This window comes from Eleutherodactylus coqui, chromosome 5 (genome assembly GCF_035609145.1).
Source record: "Eleutherodactylus coqui strain aEleCoq1 chromosome 5, aEleCoq1.hap1, whole genome shotgun sequence".
Lineage (NCBI taxonomy): Eukaryota > Metazoa > Chordata > Amphibia > Anura > Eleutherodactylidae > Eleutherodactylus > Eleutherodactylus coqui.
The window spans coordinates 108104701-108127209 of record NC_089841.1 but is presented as its reverse complement, the minus strand read 5'-3'; the positions used below and the strand labels follow the sequence as shown (position 1 = coordinate 108127209).

At 43.0% G+C, this 22509-nt stretch overlaps 1 protein-coding gene across 4 annotated transcripts in view; it reads left to right on the top strand.

The window, feature by feature from the left end:
• KIAA0825 (KIAA0825 ortholog) overlaps positions 1-22509 on the top strand; it is a 379136-nt gene that overhangs the window by 33665 nt on the left and 322962 nt on the right. The window lies entirely within an intron of this gene.

The following is a 22509-nucleotide window of genomic DNA, read 5'->3' as shown; positions in this document are numbered from 1 at the left end:
CACTGGGAAATCCAAATACAACAGCTTTGTGGACAATTTTTGGTCATTTGAGTAATGCAGTAAGATCGGAAATCATATGATTGTTGCGTGGCGACTCATCATAGACAAACATTATGGTCTGGGTAACCTACAAATTTATTTTGATCATTACACAATCAAAATCCACTACGAAGCCCAAAACGCGGTGTCTCATAGTTAGAAGAAATGTCTATTTGCATTTTAGATATCACTGGATGTTAACTACTTGTATACAAAAAAGGCAACAATATTATAGAAATGATACCTTTATTGGTTAACCAGAAAAATTGTAAATGCAAGTTTCGAGGCTACTAGGCCTCTTCGCCATGCTAGAGTACCATGTAAAAGGCAGCATCAAAATCTGCACGCATGATGTGTGATAATACTCTTACAGTGGAACACTCTATAGCCTATGTTGAGAATTTAGCTGAGTACAGTACTGAGCGGTCTCCTTCACTTGCGTAGACTTTGAATGGGGTGACAGAGCACAAGCTTGACCCCCCTCCTTTCAAGCTCTTACTCACTGCGGTCTTGAAGTGAGGAGAAATGGGGGGTTCAGGTCCCCTATTCTAGTGATTGCTGAGGCCATCAGACCTTTAGTTCCTGTCCTATGGATAGGTACTAAATGTCACTTGTGGCAAAACCACCTTTAGCTGTTAAAAGGACCCTGTCACTTCCTATAAGTACCATAAACTAAGTTCTGGTGCTTGGAGGATAGGTCTTGCTAAGTCTGGGAGTATAATTGTTATACTTACTGGGCTCACAATTCCCTCGCTGCCACCCTGGAAGTCAGTGCTCCATCTACGAGTTTCACTTTTTTCATTCAGTTTACGCGCGCTCACTCCCATAGAGAACAGTACTAAATTAAACGAGTCATACTGACCGACATAGCACCAACTTCCAAGGATGACCATGCAGGAACAGGAAGCCCGGTAAGCATCAAAAGATAACACCCTCGTACCCAGTAGAACCTGTTCTATAAGCACTTTAACTTAGTTTATGGTGAGTATAGGAGGTGACCGGTTACCTTTAAATACACATCTGTCTGTTGGGGTTCCTGTATTTTTAATGGGAAGAACTTCACTGCAGACTCTGCCATCAAAAATACCGGAATGGTCATCAGATGTTCCTAATGCATACTGTACATGAACAGGAGCCTAAGCTTCACATAGTCTGCTTTCCACTTCTTGCCTCCCTATCTCCTCCTGATAATCAAAGTACAAGTTAAAGTTTTTAATATACATTCTGCATAACATTAGGGTCATTTTCAGATATTTTTACAATTAGTTGCATTAAAGTTTACATTGAGTGAAAAAAGTCGGGACCGTAAGACAGAGGAGGTGACCGGCTTAATGTTTGTTTTACTAAGTAGCGTACGGGGAAATGCAGCCACAGTAACTGATCCTAGTGGATGAATAAAACTGAATAATCTAACACTGACCCATGTAAATTTAATACAGATGTATGACTGCCGTCTTGGGCTGCAGCTAAGGCAGAACATACGCTCTGCGATATTTATTAGACATATTCAAGCTATAACGTAATTCATTGAAGCTGTAATACTGTCAGGACTGCAGTCATGTTCAGTTGCATCATCACAGTTGTGGAGGTAGCAGATAATCATGATGTATGATATTTTAACCTTCACGTTATTACTCTGCTTCAATTGGTTGTTTATGGCCTAAAACACAGAGCTGTAGAGAAGAGTATATAGTGAGCGACTCTGCAGTACACCGCTACAGGGCGAGCGCCGGCTGCCTGGAAATATCAATATGTTCAGAACTGTTAATTTGACGACTTTCTTCTGTTACTTGGGGGAACTTTTGGTCTAATCTGATTTTAAATTGTAGTTTTAATTATATGTTCTGTAAGGTTTACCTAGTAGAGAATATAAGGGGGGATTTATTAACCCCCTCATTTCCGATGCCGGGTTTATTATAATTTCCCCTAGTGCATGGTGCCCTTAATACATGAAGAGGCGCATGACTGTTCACGTGTTAGGCGCAACTTTGGCAGCTCCGTGCGCCTTCACAACCAGATCAGGTGTGCATTTCTGATATAATTTACATTGGTTTCTGGTGTCAATTTTATATAAATTTGTCAGTCTGGAATGTCCATGCCTCCTCTAGAAAGCCCCACTGACTTTGCCCAAATGTGGCAGCATTTTTGTGCAAGCATCACTTATGACAAATTTAGCGAATTTTCTATGCCAGAAATATGCTGTAAATCCTTTCTAAAATGTCCCCATAGTTGCAAACAATAGGGCAGATTTACTAATCCGGTCTATTAGCGAGATGGTTGAAACTTAGACTAGGCAATCTTAAAATGCACCAATTTATCACAGTGACTCATGCTAAGGACCTCTGTCCACATCCGAGGCGAAATATCGCTAGCGATATTCCGCAGCGGGGGAGGAGGGGGGAACGCTGACAGGTCTCCAAGATGAGCCAATCTAATAGATAGGCTCACCACAGAGAATTCTGCGATTTACATCGTGGGAGTGGAGAATCACTATGATTCTTCGCTCATGGACGCCGGCGCTGTGCTCTCTATAGAAATCCTATGGAAAGCTTTACAGAGCATGATCCTTGGGCGATTTATCGCAAGCGGATCATTGCCCATGGACAGGCAGCTTAAATATAATAATTCTGGCACATCTTTAGACTTTCTGTACATAAGTCAACTGTTGTCCAAAACATCTCTCAAACATGTGGTTTTCAGCGATAGTTGTCCCATGTAAACGCAGCAACCAAAAGGGTACCTAATATCGCTCATTAGTCATTAGTTGCTTTATTCCAGCTCTTAGTCAGCAAGTTCTTACTCAGCGTAAACAGGCAGTCATTAATCTATGAACAAACTGCCTAGTCACAGTGAATGGAGGTGGATGGCCGGAAAAGATCTTCATGCTTCCATTCACTGAACAACTATTACTCTTATGTGAAAGCACAAGAGCAATAGTCGTCTTGTAAAAAGCCACCCTAATCTTTATACCAATAGTCATACGTTATGGAATGGGCTTCACCAGAAACTAAAGAATGGAAGGTCAGCTAAGAAGGCAAAGTTCAAAAAGTAGAGGAGGACTCTCCATCTTGGAGTGTTTTTATATGCTGTTTTAACGTTACTGTTTGTGAATAGAATAAAAGGAATGTTCCCATACTTGCTCCAGCCAAAGCTTCATTGCACTATATCTCCTCTTCTACATCTGCATTAGAGATGTCAGATGCTTTTGAAAGTAGATATATCTAATTGTAAGGAAGCTATTAACATAGAAGACTGGTACTCGTGTCCGGGGTTCTTGGAGTGGCCATCACTTCATAACTGACTTTCCATTCTTTGGTTTCCGGTAAAGCACATGCAGTAACATATGCCTCATGACTTTTAATGGGAATCCCCACCATAGTCTATATAGCGTAGATTTCCTCCATGCAGGGATTTGAAATCTGTGTGGATATACACTTTTCTATCTTAGATCTGCTGTCATACAAATTGTTTTATCAAGTTTAAGAAAGCTTTTGGATTTTTAACTTTTCTGTGCTAGTTCATCTTCTACTTGTGCAAATGAAACTATAGTCTCTTGTGGTAATGTGAGGCTGCGGTTTAGACGATGGTGATGCGTAACCCTTGGGTTCTCTGGTATACCATTTGGGTTGTGTTTTCTTAATCTTTTGGCCCCACACTTAGTAGGGACAGTGGCTACTGGATAGGCCTCTGATCTTTTTATCTTCCTTCGTAATCAAAATGTGACACTTCAGAGAGCTGCTCTATACATTGGTCCCACTCCGCCAAGAACCCTAAGACCTAAACAGAGCATGGCCATACGATTAAAGAAATGGCATATCGTACAATTACACATCACTGCAATGACAAGAAAATATACAGCCTACCCTTATATACCTCTACACAGTTCCATTTATTCACCCAATCTATGAGGGACAGTGTGAAATGCCTTTGCAAGGTCCAAAATGACCATATCCGCGATATTTGGTCCTATGGAAAATGAGCTGTGTGTGTGTTATATGCCATTTTCTCTTTTACATATAGAAATCTTCACAGACAGTTGAGCAACTTTGTGAATATGATTTATTGCTTTACTGATCTTGTACAGATCTTGAGTTACCGCCGTTGTTATAATCCTGTGCCGTATTCAGAATTCTGCAGACTTCAGAGCTATAATCGGTTAGCTTTCTTGCTGCACAGGGTTTGATCTAGTGATTTGCATTCTGGGAACTGATATCTTTATATTAAATATTGTGCAATAATGTAGAAAAAGCATATATTATAATTCACTTTTCAAAAGCATTTATGCATGTTCCAAGGATATACCATAACTTTATGATGGCTGAGGGTCCAACTTTGGAACCTTCACGTATCACGAGAATGAAGAGGCAAAAAAGCAGATTTAGCACTGTGTTCCCTTCTAAGTTTTCCCTGCTCCTTGCCATCCGCTGTGCAGGGAGCAGCAGCGTCAGCACATTAAATTGAATGAGTCCATTCTGCAGTTCCTTGCACAGCTGGATGCCGGGGTGTTGCTATGAAAAAGAGATAGCACTAAATCAGCGCTTTGACCCTTTCCTTCTGAAGATCAGGGTTCCACATAGCATAAATGATGACATTTCCTTACAAGAGCTCATCACTTTGTGAGATGGACTAAAGTTTTAATGACTTATCCTTAGGGAGAGGCGGGGTGGGGCGGGGTTAAGTTACGAGAATTAGCCCTGCCCCCATCCCGCCTCTCCCCATTGCAAATAGTGCAAAGGGGCGGAGAGGAGGCAGAGAGGGGGCGGGAGCTCAGTTCCTGCTCCTGGCTCTTCCATCCTCCCCCCCTGCAGATGAGGACGATGTATATCGGCTCGGCGTGAAAACCGAGCCGATATACGTTCGTGTGAATGCAGCCTTAGGATAGATGATCAATAGTTGATCAGCAGAGGTCTGATGCTCAGGATCTCCAACGATCAACTGATTCAAGAGACAGTGGCGTAGAGTGAGCTCTGTAGCTTCTTTTCAGGTGTGTAATATCACGTTCATCGGTCACATGGCCTGATTGGTCTCATTCAAGTGAACATGACTGAGCTGCAGTGCCAGGTACAGCCGCTATACAATGTACAGCGCTGTGCCTAGTATGGATTGAAGTGACAACAACACTCACCTGAGTGCTACTGTCACTTCAATCAGCTGATCTGTGGGTATTCCAAGTGGCGGAACCCAGACGATCAATTAATGACAAATTAATCAACAAAGGCTCAATAAATCTTAGGCTGCATTCAGATGAACGTATATCGGCTTGGTTTTCACGACGAGCCAATATACGTTGTCCTCATGTGCAGGGGGGGGGAGATGAAAGAGCCAGGAGCAGTGCTCTGAGCTCCCGCCCCCTCTCTGCCTCCTCTCCATCCCCTCTCCACTATTTGCAATGAAAGGATGCGGGACAGGGGCGGGGCTAAGTGGTGCTAATTAGCCCCCGTCCCGCCTCTCCTCATTGCGAATAGTGCAGAGGGGGGGAGAGGAGGCAGAGAGGGGGCCAGAGCTCAGTTCCTGCTCCTGGCTCTTCCATCCTCCCTCCCCCCCTGCAGATGAGGACAACGGTTTTCACACCGAGCCGATATACGTTCGTGGGAATGCAGCCATAAGGATAGGTCATTTGCAGTGTAGTCCCAAAAAACCCTTTCAGTAAGCTACCTAGTAATCTTTGTCATCTGTAGAATGATGGCGCCATACGAGTCAGCGTAGCTATGACCTTAGATTCATTGCTCTACGTATAGTCTACTCAGGCATATGTTTTATATACAGATATGTGATTGTTTGTGTGGTCATGAGTTGCATATTTTACCTGAACTGAACGTTATTTTTAAGCATTCTTCTGGAACCTTAGGCCTCCTTCCCACGAACGGATTTACGCCACGTAATTCGCGGCGAAAATCCGCTGCGTTGCCCGCTGCTATTAGGTTCTATTGAACCTAATAGCACAATGCTCACGATGCGGAATTCCGCACCGTGAAATCTCCCGTCCTCACCCGCGGCATGCTCTATTTGCCGCGGGTGTACGCGCTGACGGCTTCCATTGCAGTCAATGGAAGCCATCCGTTCACGCTATCTCTCGCTGTAACACAGCGGAAGATAGCGTGAAAATGCTTTCCCGCCTACCGCCGCCGCGTCATATGACGCGGCCGGCGCATCACGTGACACGGCCGGCCGCGTCATGTGACGCGGTGGGCGTGTCACATGACGCGGCGGCGGTGGGCGGGGAAGAGTCTTCACGCTATCTTCCGCTGGTAAGTATGGGGTCTCTGGGGGGCGCCGTGACGGGCTTCGCCGCGGAATATTCCGCGGCGGAGCCCGTCACGCTCGTGTGAAACCGGCCTTAATGTAGGGACATTGACAGAGGGAGTAAGGTAGGAAGTAGCAATGGTATGTCAGTAAAATGCTACATATGCAAACAAAATTAAACACCTAATACAGCCAAATGAGAAAGAAATGGAAAATATAAACATATAAATAGTAAAAAAAATTGATACAAATAAAACTTTAAAAAAATCAATCTGCAGAAAGAAGAAATCATTACTCTCGATTTTAAAGAATTTAATATACGGTAGAAACCCAGACTGTTCAGCACTGCAGTATATTTAAATGTACCGAATAAGCATCTTCTAAGATGATTATAATTATATTTATTTTTCTGCATAATCAGCACTTCTGGGGGTGGACAGTGACCTTATGATTACCCTCAACCAGACAGAAAATCCATTTTGAGCAGAGTATTGCTAGAAGTAGAAATTTGGGATCCTATTGTGGGTCATTTACTTTGTTTCTAACCCATTATTTTGATGTATTTTTTGCAATAAAGATAAACCTATTTGAGAACCCAGCAAGGAGATTCATACCTTATTACAATATTATAATTTCACAGAGATGCTCAAGTTATAAATCCTTTTGCCCTGGGGTGATAGCGCCACTTCATAATTCACACTTGTAGAAATATTTCTGTCTCTCTCCAACTTTCACTCTGCTTTCCTGTTAGCTGGAAACCTTCTTTTATTTGACTTTTTATATGAACCCAATTAGTCTGAAATACAAGCTGGAAAGAAAAAGAGAAATGAGTTAATAAAAAATCAGGATTAACAAACATACTGTATATCATTCCGAATAATAAATAGGACACAAGTGGATTGGCAGGAAATAATTCCATCGTGTTTGTTTTTTTGACAGCACTCAAACCACTTGAGCATCACTTTTATGTTTTATAATGTCAGTGAACCACCTGACAAAATAATTTCTGAGTAATTCATTGCAGCCTACATACAACTCAATCTATATTGAATGCAGCAGCAGCAAATTATTATTTTTTTTTCTCTTTTGCTGGAGGAACTAATAGGTTTCGCAGTCCTCGTGTCACATAATATTTATACCTTTCTGTAGCGGATCGGAGTCCTATCAAATGAAAATGTATTATGATACTAGATAAACCTAACAGACAGTAAACATAGCGTCTGCGGTCCCAATCTAAACAAGTAGAAGACGGGTCTTCTGGTGATCGACAATATAAGTTATATAGAGATGAAGGTGTCGGTCATCCAGGAGAACTCTATTTAATGTATCGATGGGTCAGCTGATGTGTCAGGTCGAGGGCAAGAGTACTTCATTGTATTTTATTAGTGTACCGAGGATATGTGCTTAGCTGCCATAATGGACACGTTGTTTTCGGACATATGTGATGCTCAGTTCTACCTAAAGATGACATGTTATTTATGAACTGGAGACATTGTCAGCTCAATCAGTCTTGCTGTTGCACCCCACCAAGTGGACAGAAGCAAGGAGCCAATGCTGTTCGGCATAGAAGTAAATGAAGGTTTTACAGAAACTTGGATAGCATAAAAGACTTCTTTATTGTAGGACTTCTATAAGAACATGGATTAAAAAATGTGCATAAATGTTTAATGCCTACATGTTTCAAGAAGGACCTCTTAAGGCACATTTACATGCAAAGATAATCTTTCAATCTATTTGCATAAAGTGTTGATGGCCACTTTACCATCTTCATTTGCACGTAAAAGGACCTCCAGGAGCTGTTTGTAGAGCCCAGCCTCTCATTAATCACACACCCAGCTCAGCTGCATTATTCTGCTGGTGGCTGCTGGAAGATTACATTGTTATCTGCTGACTCCCGTTGAGATAACAGCGTGCAGTCTATTGAGAGATAAATGTGCTTGCTTTATCTCTTAGTAGCTGAATGATGGATTTTAGGTTCACTATAAAATCATCGTGCAAATGGAAAGTGCACAATGGCTGCATTTACATGCAATGATTGTCGCTCATTTTCTGTCATTTAAACAAATTTTGAGCAATAGTCGTTACATGTAGAAATGAGCGAACGTACTCGTTTAGGGCAATTTCGCAATCGAGCATCGCTTTTTTCGAGTAACTGACTACTCGGGCGAAAAGATTCGGGGGGCGGCGTGGTGGAGCGCGGGGGTAGCAGTGGGGAACAGGGGGGAGCTCTCTCTTCCCCCCCCCCCCCCCCCACTCCCCTCTGCAACCCCCCGCTCACCCCCGGCGCCCCCCGAATCTTTTCGCCCGAGTAGGCAGTTACTCGAAAAAAGCGATGCCCTAAACGAGTACGTTCACTCATCACTAGTTACATGTAAATGGGCCTTTAGTCATAGCAATCTTACTCCATGATTTCCATGAGCTCCTGCTCAAATCATGTAGGTGTTTAAACATCTGTGCTAGCTTTTTATCTATGTTCTTGCTGAAATAAGTATTTTATGCTGTCTGAGTTGCTGGTAAACCTTAATTTCCTCATATAGTATGTTATTTATGATTGTTCTGCCTAACATGATATGGACTCACACATACGGCATTGTCCTTTTAAGTCCATATTCAGATAATGGGACTCTATCACGGCTCTGTACGAATCCAGAAGTGTGCAAAGTAATAATATGATACTATTAGAAGCCTGTGGAGCCATATCGTGCCTCTATGTAATGCTGATTTCATATGGAGTCATTTGCAGGTTTTTTTTCATATGAATCTAACAGAAAATATATTGTGTCTCTCTGATATACAGTATTACAGAGGTATTTTTCCTGGAAGCAGCGATCCTAAGGTAGCATATCTACATAATCAGGTGCCATATAGAGGCACCGTAAGAAAAAGAAATGCCTATGATTGTAGTACAGGGCTTAAAACTCCATCCTCTCAGGTCTGCCATAAGCCAAAAGCTGGTCTTGCACTTAACACTTGTTCAGCTGATGTCTATCTCTTCCAGCCCACCCTGCATACATATGCATGCTCAGCTGTCCAGTCCTTCTCTCACTGCATTCACTTCAAGGGGGCTGATGGAAATAGCCAAGTACAACTGCTCGGCAATTTCCAGTGGCCCTATTTTAAATGCATTGGGTGGCACCACCCATGCTGGACTGTTGCTCCATTCCATCTCCTCCTCCTTGTGAGAAGTTCAGTAAGCCCTCAGTGACAAGAAGAGGGGACAAGGGACCCCCATTTGTGGGAATGGTGGGGGTCTCAGCAGTGGGAACCCGACCTATCAGGCGTTTATTACCCAGTCTATGGATAGGTTATAAAAGGGAATTCTAGTACAACCTCTTTAGTGGGCGATTACTGATGGGCATAATTACAACATACAGAAGTATTGCGGAGTATTATATTAGCAGTTGCATACTCAAGTTCCCCGTGTGGAGTTAGCAAAAGAAAAAAAAACTAACTTAAAAGTTTAAGAAAAAAGTTCACTATTCAGAAAAACTTCACCCATTTCTTGTGTAAAAAATATGAACTATTAAAACACAATTGCAATTGCTGCAGGTGTAAAAATATATGGTATTGTGTATAAAGGGTGTCCTTAAGAACACAACGTGTTTGGCAAGAAAATAAGTCCTTATTTGACTTCGTCAATGAAAGATTAGAAAAGTTATGGTTCTTGGAAAATGGGGATGAAAAAAAAATTAAAGGGGTTCTCCCGCGCCGAAACGGGTTTTTTTTTTTTTTCAACAGCCCCCCCGTTCGGCGCGAGACAAACCCGATGCAGGGGTTAAAAAAGAACACCGCACAGCGCTTACCTGAATCCCCGCGCTCCGGTGACTTCTTACTTACCTGCTGAAGATGGCCGCCGGGATCTTCTCCCTCGGTGGACCGCAGGGCTTCTGTGCGGTCCATTGCCGATTCCAGCCTCCTGATTGGCTGGAATCGGCACGTGACGGGGCGGAGCTACCAGGAGCCGGTCTCCGGCACGAGCGGCCCCATTCAGAAAACAAGAAGACCGGACTGCGCAAGCGCGTCTAATCCGGCGATTAGACGCTGAAAATTAGACAGCTCCATGGAAACGAGGACGCTAGCAACGGAGCAGGTAAGTGAAAAACTTCTGATAACTTCTGTATGGCTCATAATTAATGCACAATGTACATTACAAAGTGCATTAATACGGCCATACAGAAGTGTATAGACCCACTTGCTTTCGCGGGACAACCCCTTTAAGACTGATTCCGATGGAAAAAAGGTTAATCTTATTGGTATGGCCAGGTGAAAGATCTACCGTCCAGCTGGCTTGCATGTGGCCAAACCGTACCCACCCGAAGCATCCAGACCCCAACCTATTTTGTCAGCAAATAATGTAGGTGGGTGTGGTTTGGCAATAAGCTGGACCATGTGTCCTTAGCCTTTGGGCCTAGTCACACGCCAGTGTTTTGTAAGCCAAAACCAGGAGTGGATCCAAAATATGGAAGAAATGCAAATCTTTCCATTATACTTTCTCTCTGTACGTTCCACTCCTGGTTTTGGCTTACAAAATACTGGTAAAAAACACTGACGTGTTAATAAGCCCAAGTTCTAATCCCAAATTGTTGACATTGTATCTGTCCCTTCTTGCCTGATAGAATCTCTCAGTTGGCTGCAGTAGTATAACTGATGAGTGTTTTTACTGAGAATCACTGGATCTGTACAAGAAAAAAAATCATTATGTAATTATTATTTCTACAGCGTTAATAAAAAGTCTCTCGTATGATAAAAAGAATTTATTAAATAAATCTATAGGTGATGATGAATATTTACATTGCACACAAAACACAATAGAGATTACATCAAAGAGAAAAAAAAATGTTTGCATCTGTGCTGAGGTTTACTTCAACAGGAAACATCTGTGTGAGAGACCGACTGCATTCATTAATTATATTAACAAAAATTAACTAATGCACAGAGGATTGCCAATGGCCTTACTATGGTCACTATTGGATTACTTTTGCATATATGAGGGATAAATGAAGAATTCTCTAAATTTATATACTTATAAGAAGTTGCTAAGGAGTTCTGTGACCATAAAAAAGAACAGAACTCATAATTTATAGGAGCCTACACGATGATTCCTAATACCGTGCTTTCCCTGAAAATAGGACACTGTCTTATATTAACTTTTGGCTCAAAAGAGGCACAGTGTCTTATTTTCGGATCTAATAGTATCTAATAATACTTAACTAGCAGCCAGTATTCAGGGCCATCGCGATGGGCTGCGGCGCTGCTCTAGGCTTCTGTGTCCTCCTTCACGCCGACAGAGCAGTTCTTCCTGGAAGAGGGTCTTGAATACCCCGCCTCCAGCAAACTAATGCTCTGATTGTTTAATCGAGCGCCGCATCAGCCAATGAGAGCCAGCGCTCGATTAACCAATCACAGCCATTCATTGAATGACATTCTTGGCTGACACGGCGCTCGATTAACCTGCTCTGTGGGCGTGAAGGAGGACACGGAAGCCTGCAGCCCAGCGTGAGTGACCTGAATGCCGGCTGCTAGATGAGTATTGTTTTTGGGGTTTTTTTCTACATGTAGCATAGCTAGGGCTTATTTTCGGGGATGGAACTTATATTTGAAGCTCCCCCTGAAAATTGTGGTAGGGCTTATTATCGGGCAAAAGATCTAATTGGCACTAAGGCTGAAGTATATATTTTATGGGATTCTGCTGTAGCTAACATATAGTACTAATAATTCACACTGCAATTGCTACAGAACTACTTTATAAAGAGTGCGGGAGAAATTTTTCTGTCAATTAATAACTGATATAAACTTCTGCTTCCCCTTGAATAAAAGCTGTTTTGTAGCAGCTGTGTTTGTTTTGTCACGGGCAGTGGTATCGCGATGCAGATTCAAGATATGATGCAGACGAAGGAGTTACAAAAATACAAAACATTTCTTTACTAAAAAAAAGAAAATGATTACCGTGATTAAAAAAAAAGGAATTAAACAGTTACCATAGAATAACCTCTTACGGACTACACGTAACTAAATCTTGGGGTCCAGCGGCATATCTATAGGGGTCGTGGTTGCGACCCAACCCTTAAGCCACATTACATCTCCCTGTATTTAGTGATATGGAGCATGCTGGTATAAGGTATACATCTCCCTATATATAGTGCTATAGCCATGCTGGTATAACCTGGGCATCTCCTGTATATGATTAAACACTTTACACACAATTAAAAAAGACACATAAAAAAAGCTTGCATGTGTTTTTTTATTTTTTAAATCCACTTTTAATAGTGTGTGCAGTTTCTTCAAAATGCATGTGGTTTTTGAATACCACATGCATTTTTTAAAATGTTTTTTACTTGTGGTTTAAAAGCGCAACAAAAAACACCACGTGTTAACACAGCCTAAGGGGCTACAAATAAATTTTCTTGTAGTCCAAGAAATGAGTCAAGTTTGGAAAGCTTATGCCAAGGAGCTAGATCATATACCGTATATACTCGAGTATTAGCCGACCCGAGTATAAGCCGAGCCAATAAGTTTCACCACAAAAAACTGGGAACACTTATTGACTCGAGTATAAGCCGAGCTATACTCCAGTATATACTAGGTAAAAAAAAAAACCATACTCACCTCCCAGTCTGTGCAACAAGCTGCTTGAATTCTCCCCGCTGTCATCCCCAGCCGTCCTCTCTGCTCGGCTCTGTCAGCGCTGTGTAAATAAGTGCTGTGATTGAATTGAGGGCGAGCCAATCACAGCCGGCGCTCAATCCAATTACAGCGCTTACTTACACAGCGCTGACAGCAGGAGATTTGAAAGCTGGGCAGGGAGATGACAGCGGGGAGAATTCTAAAGCAGCTTGATTGGCTGTGAATGTTCCAGTGCTGGCTGTGATTAGCTGGCGCTTGCTCCAATCACAGCTCTTACTTACACAGCGCTGACGGCGGGGGTTGACAGAGCCGAGCAGAGAGGACAGCGGGGGATGACAGCGGAGAGAATTCAAGATGCAAATGCCGGCTGGGAGGCGAGTATGGAGGTTTTTTTTTTAAGCCTTCCCTGACTCAAGTTTAAGCCAAGGGGGGCTTTTTCAGCACAAAAAAATGTGCTGAAAAACTAGGCTTATACTCGAGTATATGCAGTATATAAATTTGTTTTGCAGCTGTTCACAGCATGGTTTAGGTATAGGTACTGGTACAGATGACTGCAGTCTGTATGGTTTAGGTATTAGTAGAGGTACAGATAACTGCAGGCTGTATGGTTTAGGTATGGGAACAGGTGCAGCTGACTGCAGGCTGTATGGTTTACGTATGAGTGCAGGTATAGATGACTGCAGGCTGTATAGTTTAGGTATGAGTACAGGGGTATTATTGTATCTTGTCACCATCAGGAAGTCCTGGTGGAGACAAGACTGACAGGCCAGTTACGTCCCCTGTAGCTGATTGGCTACAGAGCAAGCTGGTCTGCAGGTCCTGGAAGCCCACTAAAGGTTGTTCCATAGTGCCAGCATCACCTGCAGAGGATCCTCAGGCAGGGAAGGACCTCGACAAACCTGGAAGCCGTAGAGGCACCACATCCACACCCAGGCGCGGGAGGAGACGCTGAGCCATTGCTAATCCCCGTATATCAGCGGCAACGGTCAGAGTGGATGCGGCGCGGCAGCAGACACTGGAGCACTAAGGTAGCAGAGCCCCTGCCTCAGTGCAGGGGGATTGCAGCGGCAGCAGGACATGTGGGACCAGTGAGTGATCGGAGCCCCTGGCTCAGTGATGGGGGATTGCAACGCCGGCTGGAGAGAAAGGAACAGTGAGGCGACGGAGAACCTGCCTCAGTGAAGGGGGATTGCTGCGGGTCCATAGGTTAGCCATAACGGTTGCCATGGGGAAATGCTAGGGGGACGGCTGGTACAAGGAAACTCCTTGCAGCAGCGTGTGTATAGATTGTTCCCTGGGCTGCACAGTAACAGTTAGGGTTAGTAGTTTATCTTCAGGTGACGCCGACCCTTGACGCGACTGATGCTGCCAACTACCGATCCATCTCTAATCTCCCCTTCATCTCCAAACTACTAGAACACCTAGTTTACTCCCGCCTTTCAAGCTATCTACCATAGAACTCTCTCCTAGACTTGGCTTCCGACCCCAACACTCGACAGAAACTGCCCTTACAATGGTATCCAATGACCTACTGACAGCTAAATCGAGGGACGATTACTCCCTATTGATCCTCCTCGACCTCTCTCTGCAGCATTTGACACTGTTGACCACAAACTCCTCCTCAGTATGCTTTGCTCCATTGGCCTAAAGGACTATCTGACCGCTCTTTCAGTGTCTCCTTTGCTGGCTCTACCTCCCCTCCTCTTCCCCTTGTTGTTGGGGTACCCTAGGGCATGGTCCTCGGCCCCCTACTTTTCTCTTTCTGCGCAGCCCCTATTGGACAAACCATCAGGAGATTTGGCCTCCAATACCACCTGTATGCTGACGACACCCAGCTATACACCTCTTCCCGTGACATCTCTGCACCTTTCCTCCAAAACATCAATGACTGACTGTCTGCTGTCTCTAACACTATTTCCACTCTCTACCTAAAACTAAACCTCTCTAAAACTGACTTACTGGTATTTCCATCCTCCACTAACCGACCTCATCCTCTCAGTGTGTGGCGCCAGCATAACTCCTAGACAACATGCCCGCTGCCTTGGAGTCATATTCGACTCTGATCTATCATTTACCCCCTACATCCAATCTCTTGCCCGAACATGTCAGCTGCACCTCAAGAACATCGGAAGAATCCGCTCTTTTCTCACTGTAGACACGCTGAAAGCGCGTACTGTTGCCCTCATCCACTCTCGGCTCGATTATTGCAACTCATTGCTGATCGGCCTCTCCTGCACCAGACTCTACTCTCTCCAATCCATCCTGAATGTCGCAGCCAGGCTCATCTTCCTGTCCAGCCGCTACTCGGACGCCTCTGCCCTGTGCCGGTCACTGCACTGGCTGCCGTTAAATACAGAATTCAATTTTAACGCACTACCCTCATCCACAAAGCCCTCCACAGCGCAGCGCCCTCCTATATTGCCTCCCTCATCTCAATCCATCACCCAGCCCGGGCTCTTTGCTCTGCTAAGAAAACCAGACTAAGCGCCCCTTTAATTCGAACTTCTGATTCCCGCCTCTAAGACTTCTCCAGAGCAGCACCGGTCCTCTGGAATGCACTACCATAGGCTACCCGGGCAATCCAGGACTCACAGAACTTCAGGCGTGCTCTAAAAACACACCTCTTCAGGGAGGCATACCGCATACCCTAAACAAACCCCTCTGTACTCCGCCTGATAACATGCTCCCCGACCTATTGACTGCAATCCCTGCTAGCCATCATAAACCGCTCCTGCAGTCATACCTATTCTACTGTCACACGGCCAAATGTCTGACCATTGTCTATCTGTGTAGCATCCCTCACACTCCACCTCAGCATATTGTGCACATCTCCAGCCCTTTAACTTCTGTATCACCCCATTACTTATAGTATGTAAGCTCGTTAGAGCAGGACCCTCACCCCCATTGTTTCCATCAACTGATAACTATGTAACTGTGGTTCTGTAATTTTTTTATTTCTTTTTGTCTTTCTGTATTCCCCCTGTCTATGTAAGCGCTGCGGAATATGTTGGCGCTATACAAATACAGATTATTATTATTATTACATTATTCACTGTTAATGCTTCCATGTTACCCCTGTAACATGGAAGTAATTACAGCTAATAATGTAAGCCTCACCTGAAGACAAACCCCTAACCCTAACCATTACTGTGCAACCCAGGGAACAATCTATATACACGCTGCTGCAAGGACCTTAGAGAAGTCAACCATTTGGGAGCTGGGGGTGTGACAGGGGCGTTTCTTCATGCAACTCCTGTCAAACCCCTAGCTTCCGGTGGTGACAAGATACAATAATATTGAGTACAGGTACAGATGACAGCAGGCTGTATGGTTTAGGTATGAGTACTGGTACAGATGACTGCAGGCTGTATGGTTTAGGTATGGGTACAGGTGCAGATGACTGCAGGCTGTGTTGGGTACGGGTGCAGATGACTGCAGGCTATGTTGGGTACGGGTGCAGATGACTGCAGGCTCTATGGGTACGGGTGCAGATGACTGCAGGCTGTATGGGCACAGGTGCAGATGACTACAGGCTGTATGGTTTAGGTATGGATCCAGGTGCAGATGACTGCAGGCTCACGCAGTCAGTCCAGCAACAGCCTTTTTCGGCATACAGTGGCACTCTGCAGACTATTGCACCTTTTCAACAGCTCTTCCGAACCACAGTGTTCAGCAGTACCTCCGCTAATACCACAGCCCTCTCCTCCTGTGATGAAGCTGATTTTCCCCTTTTTTATATATCGACAAGTGTCATGTCGGGAAACTATCAGCTTGTACTACTGGGGGCAGGATCTTCTATCTTCAGCACTAACTAGCACTGTCACTTTCTGGCATATCATACAACTAAACATGGAGGTAGACTATGTGATTCCCCATGCTTCAGAGACATGGCTGCAGCTTCTAATAATTTTATTTATTTTTTAATTTCACCCTGGATTCACAGCGATACAGCTCATAACTGTTGTGTAATGTTCTCCACATTGCTGCTGCTTTTCCGTATATGATAGCTAGAGAGAGGGGATCAGAATCTCCTCTCCTTTCTGTGTGCAGTTTATGGGAAACATCGTAGCAGCTAGTCTCCACCCACCAGCTCATGGAGAATTAGAATTAGATACAAAACCTTTAGAAAACTAGTAATCCGTGCCCTATACAAGTCCTATGATGGACAGAAATGGTGATATTCCTCATGTACACAAACTGCAGCTGCTTCTGAAAAGTGACATAAAAGGTTAGGTATTTTATAAGTGCTTTTGATTTGAGATTCTGTATCAGAACAGGGTCCTACCTGGAAATAATTTTGTTGGGGTTTTTTGGGTGCCTTCTAGGTTTCCAATACAATATGGTTCATAAATAGCCTTTATATCAGATTTCTGGGGGGGGGGGGGGGGGTATTCCTATTCTTTAATATAGGAGAATAACTCTTAAATTAAATGTAAAAAAAGGTTTGTAAGGAGGGAATTACCTCAGTATTTTCTAAATGCTGGAATGCCATATCTTTAGAAACAGGTTTTGTGCTTGGGGCATAAGTAGATGATTACACCACTCCACTGAAATGTACTCTTGGCCTCCGGGTTGTCTGTAATTCCCTGCTGCACTTCAAGCATTGCAGAAGCTTTGTTTTCTTATTAGGGCAGGTTGACTGCATTAATCTCCATGCATTTATGCCAGCCTATATTTTGTAAAGGTGTTTCTGACTACAGACTGTGGGAGGTGTTGGTGGTGGTGCCATTTGTACTTGAGTGCTGCCCAGTAGGCAAATCTCCTGAGTTGCTGCAGGACTCCCCAATGACTATTTTCAACCATAATCTACCATACCCAGCAAGAAATTGGCATTGGATAAAGGAGTATAAAGTAACCAACTTAACAAATATTCATTTTCTGTTATGTCTTTGTCATGTTCATCTATTCTTTCCTTGATACACTTATGATTTTAAAAACCTCATGCAGCAGAAGTAAATTGTTTTATATTAATTTTATGTTTTTTCCCCTAAAATAAATAAAACAATACGGACCTTTAAAAGTCAACAGGTTTTTAGAATATTAGCACAACACAGGCTCAGCTGACCTCTGGATTCAGGTTTACTATCACAAATGTTGACTTGGGCAAATCTCCATTGGAGGCTCTTCTTGGGAAGTAGATACCTGATATTCCTAGACATACATTTTAGATTGCTTTCATTGTGTTTTTTGGCTGCCTGAATGGCAATTGCTCGCTTCTGGACGAAGAGGTCGATCAATATTGACCTCATTAGGATTGAGTTGTCATGGATAATGGTTAGTGAGAAGTTAGTGACCATTCTTACAAACCGTGAGAGAACCTGGTCAGCCTAGTTTCATTACTCCCTAACCATGCGGTTTTGGATCCCCTTAGCCTATGTGCAGAGTCTTTTGGTAATTACTACTTAGTCCACTTAGAACAGAGCGTGGTTCAGGTAGCCGGCTCAAGGTTGACTCAGCCTTCCATCTTTCTGAGGTCGGTAAAATGAGTGCCCAGCTTGCTGAGGGGTAAAAGATGACTGTGGAAGGCAATGGCCAACAAGTCTGCCAAGAAAACGTCACAATGTGATGTCACCATAGGAGTCAGTAAGGCTCGGTGCTTGCATCAGGGGACTTAACCTTCCCACTTATAACTCCTCCCCTCTCTTCGTTTAACCAGAATCCTCAGTAGATTTGATTTATTAGCAGTGACTCAGGTGTGTCCTTTTTTAGATTACTCCCACTTCTTCTTATTCATTAATTCTTCTTCCCCAACGCCCTTATTTCCAATACCTACCCTTTTTGTGCCTATCCTGTCTCCTAAAATTCTATTTCAGTTTTTTTCTTGGCCCATTCCATCTCCTTTTTATTTTCTCCTTAATGAAACCGCTTCATTTACAGTTATTATTTTCTGTAAGCCTCCAACACTTTGGGACATCTATTTTATCTGCCGATTTCTAATTTTCTTTCTAGCTAATTATGAGTTGCTTTAAACATTTGATCTCATCAGATCTACTTTGTATGCCTCGCAATGGTCCCTAACTTTGATATTGTGTCAGAAGTAAATTGGATGGCAGTAAGGTGCATAAAACACGAGATCCTGGAAAGGCTTGACCCCCTCCTTCCTTTCATATCCTTTTACGGCTCTGTCATTTCTAATCATCCAGGAGCACTCATGATCAGTATGTCTGATAAACTTCTCCATGTTTTTTTTTTTCTTTCAAGCAGGATTCCCCATCCTATTCAGTCCCTTTCCGAATCTCCACTTACCCCCCTCCTTCCTTTTAGTCTCAAGTATAAGCTTGATAAGACAGAGATACACCGTGTCACAAGCAGCTGTGTACGGCTTTGCCTCTCACTACAACTAATTTGTGCAGGAAAAAATTAAATCAGGAGGTAAATTATTTCATGATTGCTCATTCCCAACAGAGTTGGGCATCATTCTGAAGAAAATATCTAATAATTGGTTTCAGCCTGTGTCAGACACATGCAATTCCCTTCACTAATGGCTGTGTGAGGTAGCACCGGGCCTCGGGGGTCAGCAAAGGACTGGAAATAGCTTAGCACTAGGCACAGCACTAGAGAGACGGAGCACATAGGAAATGAAGTGGCAATAAGTGTAATCCATAGGGGAAATGTGCTTCACTTGGAGTTTAATATATCGCCTCCATGTCTGGCAGCGAGCCACACAACAATTGTTTACCTTTCTGTCAGCATCTGCATCTGTTCTGTTTTGTAAACGGCACTTAACGCTCAGCCGGTAAACGCTGGAATCAATAACAACAGCTAAGGGAATTCTTTTCTTTTTATCATATTCTATAAAAAACGTTCGCTACAAACAATGTTTGCCTTAGATTAACAAGGAACAGACATTAACGGGGTCAAAGGGATTTGGTTGGTAAGATTTTATTGCTTCGAAGACGCGCGGTAATTATATCGACGCAATTTGAATGTATTTTGTAACCTGTCCAAATTAAACTGTTAAAAATTGCTTGCATGCAGTAATGAAGATGATTTTTTATAATTATCTAAAGTACTGTGTATAGAAAACTGCTGGCACCTTCGGTAATAATTTAGTTTGTCGTATTACAGCTGGTGTACTGAAATATTAAGGTGGCTTTTTATAGTTTTTGGGAAATTTGATGATTAGACCAAGCTATGCAGATTATGTGAAATATGGAATTGGAGGAAGAAGAAGAAGGAGGGGGGCTGGGGGGGGGGGGCGAGGCGGAGAAATATGCCTGAAACAGTGTGAGTCTGTTAGTTATTATCTCCTCTAGAAGCGAACGTATCATTAGATGTGAGATAGTATCTTGTGTAACCAGGCATATTCAGGATATACACTGTACAGATGAATGCTGTCACAAAGGATTGTTATAATAGTTATAGCATCACTTAATATCATTGAGAGCAAAGGAACACATTAATGTTAATGGGATTTGTGCACGTAACTCCCCATGCACTGCTTGGAAAATGTACCCCTTAATGTCTTCAAATTCAAAATAGGCCAGTTAAATTGCTTTTCTTTTATTAAACAGCCTCCTTTTCAATTGTAGTCCGACCGAAGTTACATTTTTTCTGTAACGTTTTATTGTTCGCAACTTGGCATTTATGGTTGTTTTTATTCGATTAATTAACCTTTATTTCTTTTCTTTTTTTTTAATCTCCCCCCCCCCCCCCCCCAAGTACATTTACATGCACAATGGTTTTTTTCAGATACTGCCAAGTTGCGTACGAGGCACAGAACATTAGAAATAGCAACGGTGGAGCGGGGGAATCTTGTACCTCACAAATTAACTAGTTTGATTTCTGCTGTCAAGGCATATCATGTGGTGTTCTACAACCACTAGAAAGCCATTATCCACTTGAATGCAGGGGTAATGCTTTGCAGCCCACTTCTACTTTGAAGGGGTCAAATATATTACATACTTAACACCTTATTTGCTGAGTGAACATGCAACGCTGAACTCTAGAGTCTGGAAAATGGACCGTTCTCCATGGAAACGCACATTCTTGACTCTTAATTGCAAGAAAAGGCGATATGGCACAGTGGTTAACATGATTTGAATTCACTGGCTTGCAGATTTAATACTAGCTTTAACTAAAGTGCTTGGAAATGAATGATGCTACAGCGTTATTTTCGATGAAATTCTATATCATCACTTTTCTGTTAAGTGGCTTCCAAATTAATTGGCAGCATCCTTACGATTGATTGATGGCGTTCTAATCGGAAATTGAAAACATTACAGAAGAGATCCAAAGTGTAAATATTTTTGCACCATAAACACAATTTTTAGAGCACTCTGTTCAAATTGGGGATGTATCGAGCAGATCAGATATGTTGAAATATATATTGTTAAAGGGCCTGGAAAAAAAAACATAGTGGTGTTAAGCAAAAGTTAACTTCATGAACATAGGGCACAATATACAAAGAGGGAGCTCTGAAAAGACATCAAAAAGTGCTACTGTGTTGGATAAAAAATGTGAAAGGGAACCATATACACACATGAATTGTTAACGGGGTTATCAAGTTGTTGTTTGTTTTTAAAAAGGGGTGCAAATGGCATAAAATATATACCAGTATGCACCCGTTCTCTGCTCTGATGATAAAGTGCTATGGTCTCCCATTGATCTCTGTGTACATATAGCGAGTAACAACAATTGTCATGTGCCTTAGGCCGGTTATATATGGCCAAGAAAAACGCGCAAGATTTGCGTGCTGCGAGACGCACAAATCTGAATATGAACCCCATTCTTTTGCGTGGAGTCCTCTACATGAGCGAGGTTTTTTGCACCGCATCATAGCATGCTCTAACTTTTTGCATTGCCGAGTTTCACGTCCTGATATCGTGCTCGCCCGTGTGTAGTTAGGAGCCATGATGCAGGAGTAAAGCTATCGCTAATCGGTGATGCCCGTTATATAGGAACGTGACCGCTTTGGCCACAGATTGGCTTCAACAATCATATGGTGCATGCATGAAGTCCAAGAGGACCATGAGAGATGCGACACTGGATCCTCAGGGCAGAGAATAGCTGAGTACTATTTTTATTTTAATCTCATTTTCAGCCCTTTCTATTTTATTTCTAAAACTGGATGACCCATTTAGTCTTTGTATTAAGCATAGTTAGTTTCTAAAAGGTTGATATTTTCTAATGGTTCATGTCAGGTGTCATTAAAAAAGTTGTACCAAAATTGATTTTTATTACCCATTGACAGGATTGGTGCTAAAAGTATGATTGGTGGTAGTCGCATTGATTCTGAGAACAGGGGTCCTGTATCCCCTTCTTCTCATCACTGCAATCACCCTCAATAATGTGGAGATTGAATGGAGTGATGCTTGCACATGTGCAGCGCTGCTCCAATCATTGTAGCAGCGTTGATGAAAATAGCTGAGTACAAGTGCTCAGGTAACTCCACTGCAGTCCCATTGCAGAGGAGTGGAGGAGCATTGTGCATGCACGACCGTTGCTCCATTTAATCTTTTCCTCACTGCGGGGAGTATAGTGAGCCTGTAGTGAGGAGGAGAGGGGCATACAGGACCCCTGCTCTCTGGATTGGCAGGGGTTTCAACAGTGAGAACCCCACCAATCAGACTTTTATCAGCTATCCTATGGATAGGTTATAAA